The sequence below is a fragment of the Chelonus insularis genome, unplaced genomic scaffold, assembly GCF_013357705.1.
Source record: "Chelonus insularis isolate UGA/USDA-ARS -01 unplaced genomic scaffold, ASM1335770v1 contig_399_pilon, whole genome shotgun sequence".
In the NCBI taxonomy this organism is placed as follows: Eukaryota; Metazoa; Arthropoda; class Insecta; order Hymenoptera; family Braconidae; genus Chelonus; species Chelonus insularis.
The window spans coordinates 341,274-364,831 of record NW_023276554.1 but is presented as its reverse complement, the minus strand read 5'-3'; the positions used below and the strand labels follow the sequence as shown (position 1 = coordinate 364,831).

Here is a 23,558-nt window from a genome sequence, read left to right as displayed (position 1 = left end):
CATCATTCAAGACACATGTGTATTAGTGCGATTGTCGTTGTTGAACATCCGCTGTCATCTTTAGTCTTTCCTCCGCGACTGTTTTAACAAAGAAAAGATCTCGGCTACCATTGAAATATTCTACGGAGGTTGGAGATAACGAATTATCTTTGCGAGCACACTCTTCTTGGACAGGAACCGGAAATCGCTCAACGAGATATGCCATATCTCACAAGTCTCTTTGAAATATATATACATATATATTTTCTCTTCCAATTGTATATGTTTATTAAAGTACGAGACGAAGAAAATCATCTACAGAGTCATGTTTCCATGTACAGAGTATTCCCGAGAAAAATACAATGACACAACTTATCCTTGTATCGCAACAATAGACTTATCGGGCCGTGGAATTTTCGTTTTTATTTTCAGTTTCTTTTTTTCATTTACTCAGCAGGAAAAAGTACTAGCATTTAACAAGCACATAGTTGGCATCCTAACGTTTATATGAATAATTGTTCTTGACGAACGAAATGAATTGTTACGTGAATCGAGTACGATAGCAACGATGAAGGAGGTGGTCAGTGTGAACAACAACAACAATAAATCCTATATATACACAAAGATGATACGTAATAATTATTATAATAACAATAATAATTTTAATAATTTGATTATTATATCAACAGAATTGTACTCACGTGTTCCATGCCAATATCTACTATCGCATACTTAGATGACATACATGCATGTGACGTAATCAAATTTTCTATGTACTTTTTGATAACGTCATTTGATAAGTCACAATCATCTTTATCAATTCTAATCAATCTTTTATAATTTATTTTATATTTCTACCGAGAATTCATATTATTGCAATTTTGTCATTTTCTATCACATACATTATCATAAGTTATGCATGCAACTGAAATCAATAAGCTGACCTTTTTGGATTTACTTTTAATTTTCAAACATTTTTTTTCTTAATCTTGCAAATTAAAAAATTCAATTCAAAATTTTTATAAATTATTATTCGCAAAGAGACAGTAGAATTGATACTTCACTCATGAATGTCAAACATGAAGATATGCTTTGTGAAGAAAAAAAATGTCTGTGACAATTTTACCGAGTGTGAATGGACTGTTTAGATTTTTTACTGCTCATTCAATCACGAAGGTAATTATTTTTATTACACGGGAGTAATTGCTGCCTAAATACTTGTATGGAAACATTACAATTCATTGAACAACTAGACAACAAATGCTAACACGTGTTTAATAGCATATCATCACAGAGAGAAAAGCTACATGTTTTCACTTAAGCGGTTTCAACCGTAAAAGCTCTCATCAAACTAGACAAGTGTTGGACTCTAGTTTATTTATCCTTAAAATTTTTTTTCTGCAAATTAACAATCAATAAAAACATATTTGATAAAGCTAAACTCTGTTCTAGTGGAAAAAAACCTGTGCTGTAGTCTCTGCTGACAAGCTGTCATTTTGTCTCGGTGGACATGAAATAGCTAAGCACACCTGATTCAACTATAATAAGATGACATTCTTCTTTCGACCTCGCGTGATACCTCCATGGTCATTATGATTGCGTTTCCATTGATTTTATATACATAGGAGGAGACATCCTGTGATTAAACAAATCTCTCGGAAAACAGTGATTCTTTATTTGCAGACCAGTCACTGACGAGCAACAATCGACGAGAATCCAATCGCTGGGAGCAACTCGCAATACCGAAGATCCGGTATGTCCACAATGAATGAGAAATTCTCGATTGTTCCGGAAGAACATCGACGATCAAGCTCAAACTATTGTAGACGCGCCATCGTTGCCGCCATTCGTGTCTCTGATCTCCACCATTTCGTTACGGATACGTGGCCTCGTGTTTCATCTATCTACTCTACACCTATATGTTTTTATCGTTACTTCATCATGCACTCTTGTTGTTATTTATTCATCGTGACAGCGCTATGGACTTGGTGATGCTACTACCATCCGGACTACGACTTTCTACCGGAAGATTAATCAACGAACATCTAGAGTACATCAAAAGAGAAAACATTTAGGATCGACATTATGTCTTGTCGTTGATCAACCAAAGTATTGGAATTTATTTGTGCATTATCATTTCAATGAAACAATAAATTGTAATTGACTTATTGGTCAACGGTCTAAGAAAAATGTAAATGAACAGATAGTTACAAATTATCATGATAATGACACATGTCAAAACGTAAAAATAAGCATAACTTCTTTGCTAATAATGGTACAAGGTTGATTGAGAGCTCATATTGAAGATCTCGATGAGAGGGAAAAAATCGATATAGTTAAAATCATAATTGTAGCATAATTCGTGCTAAAACTAAAGCAAGTTCCCGAGGTCCAAAGTCGGAGTAGGGTTGGAAAATCGTCTGCTCTTTAACTTTGGACCTCTATAATTCCCATCCAAATGATCTAATAATGATTTTAAGGAGGCGTGTGGAAACTTCAAAATCTAAGCTACAGATACATATCCATGAAAAACGTTTAAAAAATTTCTTTTACCCTCAAAATTGCCGAAATAGTTGACAAACTCCCAAAAAAATGTGATATTTTTTTATATTTTAGCGATTTTAAGGGTGAAAGAAATTTTTTAAACACTTTTTATGGATATGCTTGCTTAGCTTAGATTCTAAGCTTTTTAAAACGTCCCTAAAAACAGTTATTGGACTGTCCGTTTATGAGTTATAGGGGTTTAAAGTCAAGGGGATGATGATTTTTAGTGTGTATCCAGTTTTACCCCTATTTGAGGGTGTTAAAGTAAATTTTCTTGAGCTGTGCCCCGATTCCGTATTTCTACGCATTAAGACGAAGAGAATGAGTGGTCAAACTTGAAAATCGGAGTACCTTTATTTTTTGGCCTAAAAAAATGGAAAGGGGTACTTGCCATTTTTTGGGGTCGAAAAATCAAAGTTGTCCGATTTGGATGATCGAGGACTTATTCTCTTCGTCTTGATACGTAGAAATACGGAATCGGGTCAAACATATAAAAAATCAATTTTTTCACTCCTAAAATGGGGTAAAACAGGAACTTGCTTTAGTTTTAGCACGAATTATGCTACAATTATGATTTTAACTATATCGATTTTTTCCCTCTCATCAAGATCTTCAATATGAGTCCTCAATCAACCCTGTAGCATTATTAGCAAAGAAGTTATGCTTATTTTTGTGTTTTACAGTTTTTCGCCAATATATCATTACTTCATAAATTTTATTATAGATATTGTTTTTGCAATTAAAAAACATTTAAAGTACGTTTGAAGTAGAGAGAATAAATTTTCAAAAAAAAAAAAATTTTACTGTCTAAACGTTCCCCATAGTCCCACCAGGGGAACGTCGGGGAACTTCCTCACCTGGGAACATTCTGGGAACCTTTGTGGAACTATATTTTTTTATACGGGAAATCATATGAATAGTAGTGACGACAAATATAATATATGTAGTGAAACAATTAAACAAGATGAAAAAAAATTCGTGAAGAAAGAAACGATCAGAAGTGATGAAGAGAGAAAAAATCTTGCATGATAATGTGCTCTAACCTCCGGGTGAGTAATACGATGTCGGGAAAAGAAAAAGGAAAAATGGCACGAGAGGAGGTGGGTTCTTACTTTGCATTCCTTTGTGTATATCTTCTGGTGCTTTACCCCTATCTCCCTCCTCTTGATGCTTGAACTAACGCCCGAGGTTTTAATGCACTTGTCTCCTTCAGATGCGGTTATAAAGACATGCATGGATATTCTGTCGTTACGGACAGACTCTTGGATGAGAAAGAGACAACTTCAATGTGGTTTACAAGGAATTAAAGTGGAGAAATCGAAATGGAGAAACGTTTCTCCCAGGCTAAAGTATAACGAGGACGAAATGCATTTTTAATTTTAAAATATCTTTTTCTGCTTCCTTTCTCTTTCTCACTTGTCTAGTTCCTATTCCCTTTTTCTCACTTCCTCTCTCCAACGACTCTTTTTTTGCATTGCTTTTGTAATGCCCTGAGCAGAAAAGAATCAAACGAATATCTCCGGTGGAAAGTCTTGATGGATATCTCGGCCTCCTTTTCCACACTAACGTTTCTACGAGATGGTCCTTCATTTACCAACTCCCTTTAGATTTGATATTGTTGACTATCCAATAACGATTCTTTGACTTTTCTCGAGAGATTGTTCAAGATCATTAATGATGTATTTTCAATATTTCTATTTTTCCACCCCCGAATAATTAATCACTCTTCCGATAAAAAAAGTTTATCAATATTCAATATGTATTTGAACATTTATATTATTTATTCCTGTATTTAATATTTACAAAGTGATTGAATTAACCGATTAAAAATGTATTATTCAACTGCAGTATTTAATAATCCAACAATAAGTAAAATGGACCTTCGTTCTCTTTTTCAACCCCATTCGAAAACTGCGCTATCTGCCGCCAAGTGGCGGAACCTTGCAGGACGAGGTCCACCGGTAGACTCTGACCGTCTCCTTCCTTTCCCGCGCCATGTCCCCCAACGACTATGCAATCAATTCTCAGTGTCTGTTTAGGTATCGTTGATTTACGCAACGATGGAAGTGTAAGATAAAACTATGTATTTATGGAAATTTTAGTCATCAGACTTACCTCTTTTGTCCTGGCACCCGCACACCAGCCGATGTTTCGTTAGGGCATCATGCGTCAACCTAGAACATTAAAAATATTTTCCAGCTAGACAATAACATATCGCTTGTATTTTTATATGCCTATTTATATAATTTATTCGCTATTTTTTCTTTTTATTCAAATTTAAGTTACAACCAAAGATAATTTAAAATAGCAGATAAATCCTCAGATGGTTGAATTGGAATACTAAATTACTCGGTTGTCTTTACTATCTTCATGAAAATTGATTCATCAGATAAGAAGAGTTTATTCGCAATAAAATTTTTTTATCGAAGGATCTGTAAACAAATGACGGAAAAATGAAGTACGCTTGAGTGCTCATGAAAACCGGTTAAAAAATAAAGACATAAACGATGATGTTTTTACTCGAGTCATTGAATGTATGTGAGGTGAGATGACAGAAAGAAGCAAAGAAGAAAAGCACACGTGAACGAGGTGTAAGTAAAATAAAGAACTTGCTTCAGTAAAAACTACCCTCTAAAAAAGAAGACAAGAGACGCTTGGGCGTTTCATTTACCCTGAAGGTGAGAGGCCGCAGATTTAAAAGTTCTTCCTCGAGATGTAATTAGCACGTCTTTACACAACAGACAAAACAATATCCCTCGTAATTAGTATGCATTCGCACACCAACGTTGGGCAACTCTTCTCTCTCTCTCTCTCTCTGTCTTTTATTCCCTCACCCCCTCTGTCTTTTCCTCCAGTATTCTGTATACCACCCTTTAGACAAACTTGCTTCTCTCTCTTTACATTATCGTCGTTGGTCCTCACTTTCTTTTACTTCACCCTAACGAAGCGTTTACGCGCAACCTCAGCCGTTACATTCCGGATACGTACTCTTCTTTTTCCGAGCTTTCTTCCCCGTTATATATCTCTGTACTCTGAATCTTGTTTTATTAGCCTTCCTTGAGACAATGCATCCCCTTATTCTTTGTTTGTCATTCTTCTTTTATGCATATCTTTTTTTATCAATTCAATGTTTTACTTCAAGACTAACTTCAATGAAGTATAAACTTCACACCTTACGCCAACTTCCTATTATATTATTTCTGTCATATTAATAATTTTAAAAGAAATCATTTTCTTCAGAGATTTTTCCCTTGTTTTCCTTAAGATTGATCTATATCACTTGAAAATGATTATCGTTTTTAAATAATGTCATTTGGATAAACAGTTAGAGATTTGAATCAAAAATAATGACAGAAGTAATATTTTTTCCCTTTGTATACTTTCTACTCTTACATTTATTATAGAACTTGGCATGTACTCAAAACCCCAATGATACGTTTCTCGTTATGTTCGTGCTGCAATTGCCGTGCGAGCACGTTCATTTGGTGTAGTTAAGATGGTTAAGGGTTAAAGAGTCACAGGAACGCGTTGCCTAAGCTATTCCCACACACTTAGAGCCTTTAATTTTACGATTATCTCTCTGTTGTGTTATGTTTGTTTCGTAATATCCACACTGTTTGGATATCTTTTTTTTTCTTTTACTAAATGAACATTTACGGCTGGTCTGTTTAAATAATTGTCGTCAAAATATTTTGAAAATTTAATCGATTAATTAAAAATGAGATAATGTATATGTTGTTATCGAAATCTGGCGGATGCGATGAAATTCTATTCAACAGACAATGTAGGTCAATGTCGTGAATACAAATATCTGGGTACTATCGAGTATATTGTAAAATTGCGGTGGAAAGGGAAAGGGGCGATGAACTCGCGTATAATGAGTCAGGATCCGTTGTTCACAGGATGCAGCGAATAGTAGTGGGGTGAAGCTATGAATGTATGATTATCACATGTATATACTTGCAGGAATCGACATAACATTGCGATTGATAAATTTTTTATTTTATCAGAATGTTGAAATTATGGAGAAGAACATTATTTATGCTAATTAGTGATACTTTTCACAAGGAGCATCGAAAAAATATTTGTTTAATTTAATAAATAACTTGAATTAAAATAATAACAATTGATATTAACATTAAACAAGTGATGATTAGTTAATTAAATCTTGAAATAAATATCCTTAAGATCGATTAAAATTTTTTCAAATTAATTAAAAATAGATTAAGTACATTGAGTCTTAAAATGAAAAACATTAATTAACTTTTATTTTTGAAATGAAATTGGGAGTAATTACTTTGAACGTCCAAATTCCTTAAATGGCAAATAATATACTGAATGGTTCTAAATATTCCAAGTCTTAGTGAACAATATTGAGGGTCTTAAAGTGTATACAACATCAATTTGAGTAATATTTAGTTGAACTGACTCTAATTGCTTCGTGATAGTTTGTAATTGATCGATAAGAAAAACGGAACTTGGTGTAGAACGGGAAGCGACTTGCAGAAATATAATGAGAATTTAGAGGATTAATGACAGAAGATTTATCTCGAATTGTGGAGGGAAGATTCGAACCCGAGAGAAGCTTATGCGGGAAACCTCAACGACGATTGCATGGGTCGAAACTTTCTCATCCATGTCTGTAAGCCGTCGGTTAAGACGTCACGGCACGGACGTCCAAAACTTGAGAGATCCCTGACATAACTGCCGTGCCATTTGGGAACGCCTGCGATTCTCACTCCGTGCACTTGCCAAGATATAACGCCTTTAATAACCTCAGCAAACTCACCCTTTGGACAAGTCTAGAGTCATTTGGAAGTACGCCCAAACGTGTGTGTACCCCATTAAAGAGAGATGGTTTGGAAGTAATTTTAAAAATTACCATATTAAGGTAATTTTAGTTAACTTCTTCCTATCTACTTTTTAACTTTGTCTTTTCGCACTTTTATTTCAAACTAACTTTGATGTCATACAATTTTACACCACATGAAACAGAATACATTCCGAAGTGAATTATAAAGTTATAAGTTAAAGCTTGAGTACGCAATCCGTCACCCTAAAATGTCGGATTGAATAGAAGAGATGAAAACTTTGAAATCCCCACCATTTCCTATTTATCTCTCGGGACTGTCTGGAGAAATACGTAATCACAAGATTCTATTATGATCCTTGAATCCTTCAAACTCACTCACGCCTACCAATGTGTGTGCACACAACCTTTCTAATCCTTCTCAAAATTTCATGTCATTTCCGCGGTAAATTGGTTGAAAACAATCACGCTCGAAATCAATATGACTATTATCCTTTAAATAACTTCACTCTATTTTTGATTTCATTTATCACTTTAGTTGATTTATTCTTTCAAACTATTTCATTTCTTTTCAAAACTTTTTTTCCCACGATACTTTGAGATTGATAAGAGTTATTTCGGACTATAATAAAATAGATAATCAAATCTTTTACAAACAATTTATTCTATAGATAAAAAAAGATTTCATTCTTTCACGAACAATATTCCCTTCAGATAATTATCTTCACTCCTTATTTAAGTGCTAAAATAAATATTGAGTAAGTGTAGAGGTGATAAGTTACCCTATATGATTAAATAAAAAATTCGTAATAAATTCAATTGCTGCATGTAAGAGCTATGCAATTCCCATCAGAGACAGCTGTTGATAACGTTCATCAACAAAGTTATGAAAGAGTAGAAAAATAGTGTAAATATAAATACCAGCTGTCTTAATATTGTATCTTAATATTTAAAATTTTTATTTTTTAAGTGTAATAAAGAAAAGATGTGTGAGGGTAATTTAAAAAAAAAAGTACACAAAACAGCAAAATAATAAAATTATATTTCATAAATGAGTATGTTATAAATAACCTAAAAATAACAAATATATAACATAATGAAGTGTGAAATAAGCTTGCATATATTAATATCAAATGCCAATAATAAAGCAGACAAATCAAATGAGTGTAAACTTTCAATTAAATATATTAATCAAATATTGCAGAAAAACGATGCGTTATTTGTTGTGACTTTCGACTATTGAATTATAAAATATAATTTCGCGGTCACAGTCAATCATATCATTGATACATACACACATTCACATGATTATTTAATAATATATTAACTGTATAAACAAACACTTGATATAAAAAGAAAATTATTTAATGTATAGCCAAATTAATGAATAATTGTATTTTGAAATTCAAATCACTTTTGAAAATAAATCATTCGAGTAACGATAAAATAAATAAAAATAAATGATGATTATAATAAATACATAATTAAGCACACATACATTAATAATACTGAATAATTGGTTTATTTGTTTATCCTTTTGATAACGATTTAGTATAATTGTTCATTCGAAGTTCACCCTTCACTCTTACAGAACCTCATCGCGACGGTCACTTCCGGCAACTGTGAGGGAATCAGTCGTGCGACTCAACGAGAAGTGTCTTTCCCTCGGCCTTGAGCACGCGCGCGATACCGGCACCTTACAGAGCATCCCCTATAAGAACCTCCTTTCTCTACGGTCACTACACGATTAATCAGACACCCTCGTAGACTAGTCCTTAATATCTTTCTCTCTCTCCCTTTCTCACACGCTTATTCTCTCAAGCACGCTCTCTCACTCTCTTTCTATCCCTTGGGTGGTCGTTCCTTGGTGAATCTTTCGCTACTAGTGTATCAATTGAACCGCACTGGTTTGTACACCCTTTACTACTCCACTAATTCTCGATAACTTCTCACCTTCTTCTCAAGTACGTGGTGTATAAATAAATCCTCCAATACACTCGAAGGTAGGTTGTAATTTGGCGGAGTCAACTCGCTTGTGTCACTTGTTAATTAATAATGATGTAACTTAATAGTTGTAACTATAAATGGATTAGATGGTTATCCATTTCACACAAATATACAACACACGTGCACTCGAGAGTCCAAGAGTACACTGGCCGGTGTCTGTTATGGTTGTATTGACATAGTTGCCACTAGTATACTCGTATGTGTTTCCGCGCGACGTTCGGGTGTGCGTCTGTATGTAAAGATGAGGGGATCGGGGTGGCGGAGAGTGGGGGGAAGGCGCGTGTAGCGGTGGTTATATTACAAGGAACGCGTCTTAAGTGATTTCGGCTTAGCTGGTCAGCCAGCAGCTCCGTATGATGAGGCCGCCGCTTTGCTACTGACAGACCTAAAGACCACCCTAACCCTGCAGTCGGGGACGCCCCCACCTCCGAAAGCCTCTGCTGGCCGCGGAGCAACCCTTAGCACAATGCCACCTCCACGGCGGCAGCGCAAACGCACTCTCACTCCGAGGGTAGTTCTTATCCCCTCCAGCTTCCAGGAGGAGCAGTTCAACCCCTCCAGCCACCCTGTTACGTCCACCACTATCACAACCCGGACGACATCCTGCCCCTCCGATTTCTCCTTCGCCAACTACCCTCTCTCTACAGACGTGAGTGCAATCAACCCCTTCTTTGCTAATTCCTTCTCCTCCGGCCGTTCTTCTCCCTCGTCTTAAGATAAAAACACGAACAACCGGGTTTTACAGTTAACCCACTCGCCCTTCGACTTGTTTTCTATCCCCACCGACAACTCAAGAACATCCCTTACCCCTTTCAATCAACTGGACCCTTCGACGCTTTGCTCCCTCTTATTTTTCCTATAACTCTTCTATTCCTTCTTCTCTTTTCTATCATCCCCTCCGTCTCTGATCAACCTCGATTCACTATTTATTTCGAAACAACCTTCAAACCTGTTTTTATTTATGTTGCTTTTTTTCATCTGCTACCCCCCTTTTTTCGTTCTACCAATACATTGTTGGATCAAACTATCAGTCGAACCACTTCTCCCACCGCTAGTATATTACTCGTTTGTATACAACTATCGCTGAGACATGAAAGCATGTACTTTTTCAGTTTTTCACGTGGCGTTCACTTCTATCAATGAGCATTGACATTGTCAATTTTATCAAAAGATACTCTATGTAATTTCGTCATAATAATTGGCACATTTATTTCACACATTACGGTTTACATAAATTTTAAATTTTTATGAGTCAATAGAATCAATGAATGTTTAAATTACTGTAATTTAGAATAATCATCATAACAATAAAGGGAAAAGTGACACAGTTTGCTCCATTGCCCGTGTTAAATTACATTTATAATTTGATAAACTATAGTAAATACAGTTATGTATCAAATTTAACGCGAAACTTCATAAATTCAATCGACATTATTTAAACTCAATGAGTGAATAAATCTGTATAATGAACTTTTAATCGTTGGTGATTTTATTTTAATGATATTTTCATACTACTTGTTCACAATTTTCTCCTATCAATGTCATATTGGTTATATTTCTTCAAATCATTCTAAAAATAATCTGTACTTATTATATTTCAAGTCTGCATTTCTATTGTTAAATTATCTGATCAACTACTAGCAATCATCTTCACTGCTCCGTGATATCTCGTACAGAGTATCATTTAAACTGATTTTCTAATCTCACTGATTCATCCATCACTATACTTATTTGGATTTGCCATCGTAAGAGACCTCTTGAAAGACATCAAGTCTTGACTTCTTTCAAATGAACCTCATTTCAACGAATAAAAACTTGACATTATGGTCTTAAAATTGAAAATAATAAAATGATGAAAAATTTCTTATCAATTCATCCTTCAACAATTAAGAAAAAATAAAAAAAGTTTCAATAATAGAATTCAATTGATACTTTTTCACACTTGGATGGCTTTCAATCTGTCTCTCACGAGTGATAGCGAATAACCCCACCACTTCACTGTGTTCACTTACAGTTTTTTCCTGAAATCGGTATCCCCACTTTATTGGCAATTGTTTCTGATACGATTGTAATTATTATTAGCTGTTTATATATTTGACCATTGATTACTAGTGACCACGTTGTTGTACATCAACTACTAGTTCTTTCTCTCTCTTTTTGTATCTCTGTATTGTAGACTCTAGCTTTGCATTCACGTTACACTTTTATTCTCTAACACAACTGGTAGTCATACAACTTTTATCCCTCATAGTTAACCAGTTTGACTAGTGCGACAAACCGTTTCTATATTACTTGTCCTGTGTCCAGTCAGTTTAAGGCTTAGTGTCGTTATGAGAATACTGTTTTTTTGCTCACAGATTTGTATTTTTCGTCAACTGAAATTTATTTGAAACATTTTTTTACTGTTTAACTAGTCACTGTTTCAATCATGATAAATTTTAAGTCAATTCCAAATTACAATTGTTCAATTGACAAGTCTAGGATTTTTTAAATTAAATTTAAGTTCAACACAAAATTTTTTATTAAACTAATTATAATATTATTTTCAGAAATGTTTATTTTAATTTTCTAAGAAAGTTTTTTTTATGTAAATTAAAATTCATTGTGATTTTTAATAAAAGTGAAAGAATGGTTAATAAAATTGTCAGCAATATTAGTGAATTAATTGGTTTAAAAGTTAATTAAATTATAGGAGTAATACACGAGTTGAAGTGTTTGCCGACGGACGAGAACACATGGGTCTTCAAGTCTGACCATTACGTGGCTGAGCTCCTTCAGCGTTGCCTCTTATGGCTATCAATACTTTTGAAAATATATTTTTAAGAGAAAATAATTGATTGTTTTGAGTTTATTATTATTCATTCGTTGCATAATTATTTAAAATGTATGTAAAACAAGAATAGTTTAATTAATAATACACGTTAAATCATTAAAATTGCATAGTGGTTTATTTATTTGGTTATCATTGTGAGTTGTCGAAGTTGTGAGAATAATGAATGATAAACTATATAAAATTGTTATTGATTCTGATTGGAACCGGTCATATCAATGAATTTTAATTAAATTTATTGTTAATTGTATATACATCTTTAGTAAAAGCGTAGTTAATATTTTATTTCACGACACGACAAAATTATCCGATTAATTTATCCGTGGCTGATTTAAAAGTACATCAACAGGTTACCCAAATTTGTTACGTATCAATTTTATTTGTATTTGCACTAGTCGTTCGTTTGTTATTTACCGCAAATCACAGTCACATATAGAATTTTAATTGAATCTATGAACTCGTAATACGACTGAACTTGGTCATTTTTTCCTCTTACTCTAAACGTGTAAATAAATAATTGTCTTGAATTGTTCTCACGTCACTATGAAAAAACATAACCACTGCACTTGCTTAGGAATAATATTATGAGTCAACTTGTGATTTCATAACTGTCAAAATGAAAACATTTTATCCAAGGTTGTGGTCACAATCACCGAGCACACATTTCCACAACTTCTATCACTATTGAGGAATCCATTCACCTTGAGATATTACGTTTTATTTTATTCAAATGACTCTTCCTCGAATACATACAAAATCATGAACAGGAATTTTTTGTTTGTTTGTTTGAAAATATCATGAAAACATTAGTAAAAAAATAATTTTAATCCCGCTTTACTCACCTTCATGTCACGAAATTTTCCTCATTGCACGTTTGATGAAGAAGAGAGTAATTGTCCTTGAAACCCTCAAAGAAGATGACCACAAAAAAGAAGTTCAACAAACACACAATAAACTTTTACAACTAATGCTGTTTATCCAGTCTGTAAATTTGGTTTTTTCAATACATGAATAATATTCCCCCTAGTTTTCCCACGATTCACGGGTTTAAGACGCTCGTCAGGCTCATTTGAGCCTCGTGCGTCGTTTTACGGGAGCGTGTTGTGTCACGCGAACTTGCGGGCTTGCGGGCGCACTGGCGACCGGTCGCGTAGGCGGAGGAGATTACGGATGCTGTAGTCAGACCACGCGCCAGTCAGCAGCTGGTGGCTCTCTAGTCCGTACAGTGGCGCCCCTGGAGCATTTCGTCGCAAGCTCGCAAGTTGCAAGAGACACGATAGACAAGGGGATACAAGGGTGGTCTGAGGAACGCGTGTTTAGTGGACTTTGTCTCTCTCAAGCGCAAGAACCAACGAGAAAGGAGTGACGGACAACGACGTACTGAAGCTAAGTACAAAAGACAAAGATAGAACGAATAAGCGCTTGAAGCTTGCGACGATACTACGTCAGAAGTGGGGACGAGAAGGTTGGTGCGCCTCAACGCTTTGCCAGTGGGGAGACCTTATAAAAGAGATAGAGAAAGCGATATGGGATTATTCTGTAGGTCGGACGAAGATAAAGAGATTTATATCGCAAGTCTCAGATTCAATGAGAGCAAGGAGACGCGAGCTTTTGCCGTTTCTATGTGAAGGATAGAGACGAAGAATACTGTTCCAAGGAGTACAAGAGAGGTGGTCAGTGCTTTTTGACTGGAGAGTCTTGATGACTACCTGACATGAGTGCGAGAGAGATGTAACCATGAATACCACGAAGAACCCTCTACTTTGTCGACGAGGGATTTGCTGACGTGTATGTATACTCTCGTATGTGAGATGTGACAAGGATACCCTCACTACTCGACCGCGTGGTGGTTTATATTCAAGTATATCAGTGAGCTTTCTAAGCATTAGAGGAGAAAGACATCTCTGAACGTAAGTGGGGAGGAGGAAATTCTACTACCAAGTTTGTGGCTGTACGATCAAACGCATTCTCTACACTAAGCTTTCTTTTTTTTTCTTTTTATCCTCATACGTAAAGAATATAAACAATGAATTTTTTTTATTTCTTTTCGTTCTTATCTAAACACAATATATAAACATGTTTTTCAAGATAAATACTTTCTTTATGAATCAAGTAATTAATAACTTTTAAATAATAAGAAGTTAGATTTTATAATAATAACAGTTGCTACTACTGTGAAGAATTTACATGAGCGGAGGGATGATAATTTTTTTTTTTAATGAAATATGGAAAAAAAGTTTTTTCTCATGAATGAAATTTTTTTTCAGACGTTTTATAATTATCACATATAAAAAACCTTGAGTTTTATATAACCCAAATACGGTTCATTGCATGTCTTTGGTCATGCGCTAAAATCGAACTGAAAAGGTGGTTTACCCCTTACTTTGCAAAACAAGAACCACTGCAACTAAATATGAGAGTGTATTAGTGTGGTGAGTGCGAGAGAAGATCCCAACTTATGCTTGTAGTAGTAAGGGTTGCGCTCGGTTGTGTTAGTGCCCCAAAGAAAAATTACCCCCTCAAAGTGGGGAGTATCTGTGTGTTTTAAGGGGTTGATGTTTCAATGTAGTAGTGAAAGGGTTACTGGACAGTGGCGATCTCTTGCTTAGGCGGCCAATATTCGTACTATTCTTGAGACAGTCATAATAACACCTTCTTCAATACATTTAGCAGCTTTCCCATCAATAAATCACCTTAAAAAAATTTTATCCTCATAATAACGAACGTGTTCTTACTGAGAAATAAACTAAATTTAAAACCTGACAAAAGTCAATTGTTCAGTCTATAAATTTACTCTGTTTATATCGACGTCGAAAAATAAAGGAATAAAATGTAAACGTTGAATGCATTAATCTCATATCAAATCTCCAAAGGATCGATTGCATATAGAACCATATGACTTATGAACTTTCAACTCCTCCATACTGTCCCATCGCCTTTTCTATTCTCCATTTTTTCCACCAGGCGCTTTCACTCGATCTCCTTTCTCCCATTCCACCGACACGTTTGCTTCAACCCCAGAGCCCGCTTACCCAATCACCCCATCCCACTGACGTTTGGCTGTGGTGAGAAACTCTCGATCAGCCGTCGGTATTTTTATCCTCGCACTTTTTAAGGTCACTTGTTGCTTTTTAATCCATCCCCAGTAGTGGTTAGAGGAGGGCTGGACTTTATTGTATACACTCAGTACGTTGGAATGATTGTAAGATACATTTTTATTTCATTTTCCATCAAGTTATTCTTTATTTACCACTCTATTATCTTATTTAATCTAAAATCTCAATATTCATCAGCACTGAAAGAGAGATAAATAAAATTCTACAGAAGCTATTGTTCTCAAAAAAAACGATTGTCATGAATTAATAGTTTATTGATAACTTTGATGATTGTTACCAACATGATTTAGAGTTAGATGTTGAGAGTTTGTATACTCGAATGAATCATTGCTGAGTTTATTATTAACTTCATTTATTTCTGAAATTTTGTGTATTAATTGATTGTTCCTGCGGATATTTATTTAATATTCACAGTAAAAAATCAATTAAAAAATAATTAATGACAAGCACTCCATCATGTGGGATATCAATGTCTTAATAAATCAATACTTATTTATCGCTTCCCTCGTATACATCACAATATAGACACCCTCTATTACCCTTGATATTCGATCAACTCGAGCATTTTTATTCGCAGATTTTAAGGTCACTTGTTGCTTGTTTAGTTATGTCGACGGTACATGCTCTCGCGTCCCACTAACACGCGTAGCTAGCGATTTGTTGTGTGAACCTAGTAAACGTATACATGTACACGTTACGCATACAACAGGCACTGGAACGAACGGGTCGTACGGCATCGGACCGATAGGTAGACGCCCTGTCGATTTCATTTAGTATTCCTCTCCTCGCACCCTTGCCATATACCACCAACTTCTCGACCCCACGGAGGCCACGCTTCACTATTTTATTTCCATTTTTTTATCCTCCCAACACTTCTTTTTGTAATTCCTTTTTTTTTATTTACGGCGTGTCCGAGCTTCGCGTTGTGGTTATTTCTTTTTTTCTATTTTTTTTTTCTACTGAGCTTTCACCATTTCATGTTTTCTCCCATCGCTCTTACTCTTTCACTGTGGTTTTTTCACATTCATTCTTACTTATATTTAACTGCCACAAAACAAACAATATCATAACACATTAATTTATTTATAATCGAGAGATCAGTAAGCTTTGTTTTCAATAGCAACATAAACGTTTTTGTTCACTGAGAAATTATTGTAATGTTTTGCTTAAATATTAATTGACGATCAATCGATTTTTTCCACGAATTAATTGCGGTGGAAAAATTATTTTTTATTGATGAGTTTGAAAGAGAAAGTGAAACGAAACATCAGATAATATTGTTTCAAATTAAAATGTTGATCATTATTAGTAGTTTTGATTTGATTTATTGACTGTTTGAGATTTTAATTCAATGCTATTAAACAGCTATTATTACTTCAATTATTAATGACATTTATGAGTACGAAAAAAAATGTTTTGTAAAAAAAAATAGAAAAAAAGTTTAATTGAGTTAATTATAAATAAATTACGCATAAATCTTTTTTTATCTTTGCAATTGTTCTTTTCACATTGTGTACCAGTTAGTCTATGATAAATTTTAGTTAATTATCTGGATAATCTTTTAAAGTATAATTTAATTCTTCATAATTAATATATATGAGAGTTTGACTTAATCATTAAGACCAGTATAATTTTTCTGTTTTACCAGATTACCAGAGTTTACCAGTTTCATGCTAAACAATTCATTTAACTCAATAATTTATCAACAAAGAATTTTTCGTGTTCTATTTAATCAAAAAATTTAACTAGATTCATTACAGTTATCTCAAGCTTATTGAAAGTTAAATAAATTTTTATTTTATTTATTTTATACAATACAAAATTTTAACATGAACAGAAAAAACGTTAAAACAATTAGAATCTTTATGCTCCTTATATAAATACATTTTACTAAATTACAATGACAGATTGTTGCCACACTTGCCGATGAGCAAACTCCAAATGTCAATATTTACTGTACCTCTGAATTGTGGAAAATAATAAAAAGTGAAAAAACTTTTTCATAATCCAAACAATGTTTCAAATGAAATAGAATAAGTATTTATTTAAAACCACTGTTTTAAAATATTTTTATAATAAATTATTTACAATTAATTAATGATCACTTAAGATACCGTTTATTCCAATGATTAAAACCAGAATAGACCAAAAGTTATAATTACCGTAATTTTAGGTGAATAAATTTTCTGAGCAAGGATGTCTATAAACTATTTTGACGTACATACGAGATATCCGAAGCCAAATAAGAAAGCAGTGGTCAAAGTAGATTGCATACGTATGCAGATATCATCATAGTCTATAGGAGTCAGTTTGAAATACTCTCTATCGAATTCGAGTGACGTTAAATGTACATGCGAGACTAGTAGGCATGCTTGCGTATGTGAGCAAGCTTGATTTGCGAGCATCCAGCTTCCATAGATCGACTTGCTCTTGATGGCATTGACTCCCTGGGGTCAGTCCTTTCTGCCTTCCTACTCTATCAGCTACAATGTATGTGGTCTACAGAATGACATTTACTGAACTTGTAACATCGTTCTGACGACACTTCTCCTTGTTCAATTTTACACAGTATCCTATGAATAGAAAGTAAGATTTTAATCAACGCTCCTACGCCAAGTGCTCTCAAAATAGAATCATTATTTGTGATTAAAAATTATGCTTGATGCATTTTAAATTAAGCTTCATCCAAATTTTATGACTAGAAAATAACGATTGATAGAAAATCATTAGAATTGAATCAAATTTCAGGAATAATTTATCGTTCTTAATTCGATGCTAGAATTTTTAGAATACATTTTGATAAAAAATTAACAAGTAAAAGTTTTCTACTTGCATGATAATTATATTTAATGATTTATATCATTGATTAATCGTTTGAAATTTTGTCTTTATTTAATAAAATATTTGAATTAATAATTCAAAAATTTTTTGGATTATTAAAAGAATAATTTGATTTCTGAATAAATTGATGAGACATTTAAAACAAAAATAGCCGTATAAATACTTGAGTAAAATATTCTAGACATGAATGGAAGTAAAAAATGCGAATTAATTACGGGGTTGTCTGTAACCAACGATTATCGAATTTACTTCAACAAATAATTGATCCTCTTATCTATTCCAATTAGTTCATACGTGACTTCTTAATTGGAAGACATGTAACACGTCATGCTCCAAAGTAAACGAGAAAGAAAGAGAAATTATAAAAAGAGCATACTCTGCTGGTGACAGTTGGAATATTAGCAATCCTATTCCGTTTTTACTTTTGTGTCCAGTGACTTTATATCCGTTTAACGCTAACCACTTTTGTTTCATGTAACTACACACATTTCGATCCATCCACGTAAAGAATGTTTCTACGTACATACAGATGCCAACAAATTATCAGTCTACACGGTTGTTTTATCATTTTCTACAATAATTCTTTGTCCAGGTGTTCATTTTTACTTTTTAAAACTATATATGTTTTCACGTATTTTGAATTATAACCAGACAGGTAAAACGTTTCTCATCTTTTCGTTTAAATTTTTACTTTTATTGCACCACGTGAGTAGGTATATCTTGCTCTCATCCTCGTCACTGCAATTCTTATACCCAACATACTCTTGTATTCCCCATTCTACTATTTTAATAATAATTGTTGGTCCTCTGACTGTTTCAATTGAATTTTCTGAGTGTCGTACTGTTTTTGATAGCTCATTTTCTGCTAACGAATTGTTATTTAACTTCTCTTGCTGCGGTTCATTTGAGCTTTGTATTTAATACCTAAAATGTCTACTGGAATTCATTACTCCAAAACGAAACCCTAGTCATTTTTCTTAAATAAAATATTTCTTTTTTTAACAAAATCATTCCAAGTAATGTTAATAAATTATCTTCAGATCTTCAAATAAGCTTTCTTATATTACAGTTAAGTATTAATTATATGACTTCCTTAAAAAAAAAACAACGGCACTTAAAGTAACTTAATTGACTCTTCTCTTCTTTCGATATAAAGAAATTATTTACGGTGAAAAAAGTTGGTAATGATGGACAATTAAGTCCAACATGTTTTGAATTATTGTTATATCATGTCTGAGACATAATATTCACTGGAAGTATTTCGTCGTTATCCATTTATTTAAAGTCCACTGTACCTTCAAGGTACATCCGGTCCTTTAAAGCCATTCTTACTATGTAACGTCTTCAGTAGACCGACCGAAGAACCCCTCAGTCATGAGGTCATGGCACGCGATCACACTCAAGGCCCCCCTGCAGGTGCACCCCATGTTATCGTCTTTGATGCTTGACGTAACTTCTTAACTGCTATCTTCCGTATGCAGTAACATCCACGTGCCGTTAATACCTATTTTTACTCCTTATGCTTCGCTTGCTTGTTGCTAAGACATTTCGACCGTTGAACAGATATAAAGTGTAACGGCTTTGTTTTAACTGATGGAAATTAAACATGAGTTAATGAGCGAATAAACATATAAAGAAATACATTCAGCATAAAACTAAGATGTGAGTAATAAAAAAAAATAGATGTGAATAATTGTTTGGAAATGTTTTGATTATAAATATAGAAACAGATCAACTATTATGCAACGGAAGCACCAAAATAAGATACTCTTGCAGTAATCGAATTTTATGGTTGATAGCAAAGTACTTAGTAGACATATCCGAGGAACAGCTTGTCCGTAAATAGAAGATTCCAATCAAGATATCAGCTCGGTTTCGAAACAACTATATCTTCTGTACTTATCATATCTAGACCATCTTCATCTCCCTAATAAAGTCTCGAGATTGACTACCATCACCATCACATACAGAAATGATCATTTTACTTCAATGGATAATGTATAAAGAAATTTCAGTTATTGATTATTAACATTCTGTAGATCTATCATAAAATGTAAATGTTTGTATGAAATATAAAAAAAACGTGTAACGTTGATTGAAATTAATCAAACTGTAGTGACTTGGTAATTCTCTCTGAATGTATGAAATACATTACCCTTTGTGGAAGGTTATTTCAATTTGAAAAAAATTTTGCTCTAGGCATAACATTTAAATTAGACTTATTTAAATTTAATATTTTCACTTTTAACAGCATATTAGTGAATAATCTATTTATTTTGCTATCTCGTAAAGCTATTTTTGAATGAATTTATTACAAATTTTACTTCATACTCTCCATAGGAAAAAATTTTATCATCTTTAAATATCAGAGGTCTTTCCTCTAAAAAAAGTCTCAATTTGTTTTGCTCGAAGGTATTTTAGGATATCTATTTATTCCTACTTGGCAATTTTGGAATAATAATTTTCTAAACGAATAATCTACTTCTCAATCTATTAGAAATTGATTAGAAAATAAATGATTTAAATATATCATCAAAGTTTCGAACCAGTGACCAGAATATGCCTGGAAAGTTAATCATTGAATAAAATAATGCAGACTATTTTCAGCTTTAAATCCAATATGCTAGAAAATTCATCAATGAAAAACCTGTTTATCCATAAATTTTAATCACACTATTGGGGTTATAAAAAACGAGTACATCCAATTATTCATTCTGATTAAAAATGGACCACTTTCACGTTTAAAATTCAGTGTCGGCAGTGCATTAGGCAATGATCCATGATTAACAATAACACCTATTGGAGAGTTTATTAATGTGCTCTCATCAAATACAGTGACCTCAACGCGTTGCATTATACACATGCCGAACGCATTCAACAGGGTCATGGTTACACTGTGTCAGGGTCGTGGGGTACGAGGGAGTTGATGACACGTCTCCCTCCACAATTCACCATCTGATAATGGTATTATGACTCGCCTGATTGTGGAAATAAACACGCGATCAGTGGGGTTGTAGAACAAGAGATATATATATATATATATATACATATCTATATATGGATGTACATATATATACATATAGTAACATCAAGAGAGGGAGAGTTAGGGGGAGAGCAAGAGAGAGAGAGAGGGCACGATGAGAGAAACGGTTACGCATTGGCGTGCGACGCGTTTGCACGGCTGCGAATGAAGCAATCGGTTCATTAAGCTCGTTAAACGCATCGACATGGTAATTGCTTGCCAATGGACTGATCGATATGTATATCGTCCTCTTAATGAAAATTATAGATAATTGTTGCATATTTAAATGTACTTTCATTGAGTGGGTTGGACTTTTATTACATACTTTACAATTGTAATCATAAATTTATTTCTCTAATGGAGAAATGATATCAAAGTGGTGTTCATGTGTTAGCTGATTTTTATTAATTTTATATCAGCTTTGATGGATTTATTTCAACTTCATTCTGCTTTTTGATACTTATTTTGATAGAACTTGATCACATAGAGTATTGTAAAAATTAATTGTATTATATTACAAGTTTTTAATTTTGAGAAAAGAACTTGAGACCTTCAGTGTAGTATGAGAGTATTTTCCAGTATTTCTTTTGTGTGTTAACACAATTCTTTTTTTTAGTATAAAAAGGAAGAGATGAGTTATTGTTATCATTATTTAAATAGAATAAATATAATACAACACTTTTGGTGTTGGTAAAAAAAATTTTCGTACATTTTTTTTAATGAAATTAATGTAATTACCAAAATATAAAAGAATATTTGATTGATTCAAGTATGGAGACTTTCTTGGCATCAATGCTATTTGGACCACTGTGAGACATGGTATTCTACATGGCATATCTCACATAATCGAAATGTCGATTGAATAGGACACATGGATGTGCAACAGGCAAATTTCGCACCTTGAACGCTCGGGTCGCCTCAGAATCTTCGGCATTTAATCGGCATCGATGAGAGTTGATATATCCCATACCCCCCATCACTCTCTCCCTCACTCATTCACCCCATGTCCACGACTCTCGACGTTTACGGGTATAAACGCATGCATCACCCCCCGTGTATAACGCAATGGAGAGTAAGAGGGGTTGTGAGTGCGTATAGCAGCGTGATCGTACGAGAATGGCATTGGCGTGGGTTACTATAACGAGGTCACTGTGCCAATAGTGTAGACTACTACCGGGACATTGTTCGACCTCCCCCTTCAATCACTTCGATAATACCATTATCACTCGACCGATCTGACACACATAGGGTTGAAATCCCATTCGAATCAGAGGATTGCGCGAATTTCCAAAATTATTGGTCATGCGTTTCGATCATCCAAGAAATTCACACTCTTGGATAAGATCGGAGTTTAAAATTTTTATTTTTAAAAATTACATTTGCCAGATCAATTGTAAATCGTCTATCTAAACCAGTTTTTTTGACAGTCAAAGACTTGATTGGTTACAGAGAAACTAATAATTGAGTTTTATGGTATAATATCTAAAAATACTATTTTTATTACCCACAGCTAACTTCAAAAAATATATTCTTTTTTTCTAGAAATAGAACAGGGGTAGTTTTCTGGGTACTTGGGATATGATCCAATTTATCAAACACAATTTAATCTCTTACCTCAAGTAAATTAATCATTCAGTTCTTTTTCGAGATGTTGACAAATCTCAATTGAAGAATCGTTAATAAATATTTGTAAAAAAAAAAGAGAATCCACTTGGGGGTAAGACAATTCATGGCATCGAGCATAATTATCTGCTGGCTGAGACCAGTATTTTTGGCCTTATTCAGTACGGAACAGTGTTGTCCAGCAGAGTTGGATCAACGATTGGGTGGTAAGTGGGTGGTTGAAAGGGAGGATGGTGGAAATGAACTCGAAAGATGGAATGGGCAGAGGTTGTCCAGTGACGATGAGTTGCTATGGTAACCGACTGCATCACCCTCGCCTTTTCCCTGCAAATGCATTCACATAATTGCAACTCAAGTCTGCCAATAAAATTTTACTGTTAATATAAAAGAAAATAACGTTATTTTCAGGAATAAATAATACATTCGATATTTTTGGATCCACTTGGATGGTACTTCTTGATCAGTTGCAATAAATAGCCATTAAAAGTTAACATAAATAAAAGAAGAGCAAACTGCTCTCGTTTGAATTAAATAAATAATAAAATGTATTTATATGTAATTAAATGTAAACTTATCATATGGTGGTGAGATCTAATTATGCGATTGTTGTCACACACATATAGATGGTTGCTAAAATGCGTGCAGAAAATCAAACCGAATAGCATGTCAAAAAATGATTATAAAGCTTACTTCACTACCTAGGCACCTACTGCCAAGTGAATATTTTATTAATTTCGTAAAACATCCACTGGGGAAACGAATGTATGAACATAAAGTATATACGCA

General features: G+C 33.8%; 1 long non-coding RNA gene across 2 annotated transcripts in view; it reads right to left on the bottom strand.

The window, feature by feature from the left end:
• Positions 1-13,316, bottom strand: part of LOC118068101 (uncharacterized) — a 59,507-nt gene extending 46,191 nt beyond the window's left edge. Inside the window, exons 1-2 of one of the 2 annotated variants that reach the window (XR_004690468.1) lie at positions 13,013-13,316; positions 4,639-4,697 (exon numbers count right to left, since the gene is read on the bottom strand). This is a non-coding gene — a long non-coding RNA (uncharacterized lncRNA). Of the gene's footprint in view, positions 1-4,638; positions 4,698-9,286; positions 9,731-13,012 lie in introns of those variants that run through there. The other variant, XR_004690469.1, reaches the window with a different exon arrangement.
• Between the last annotated feature and the right edge of the window lie 10,242 nt (positions 13,317-23,558).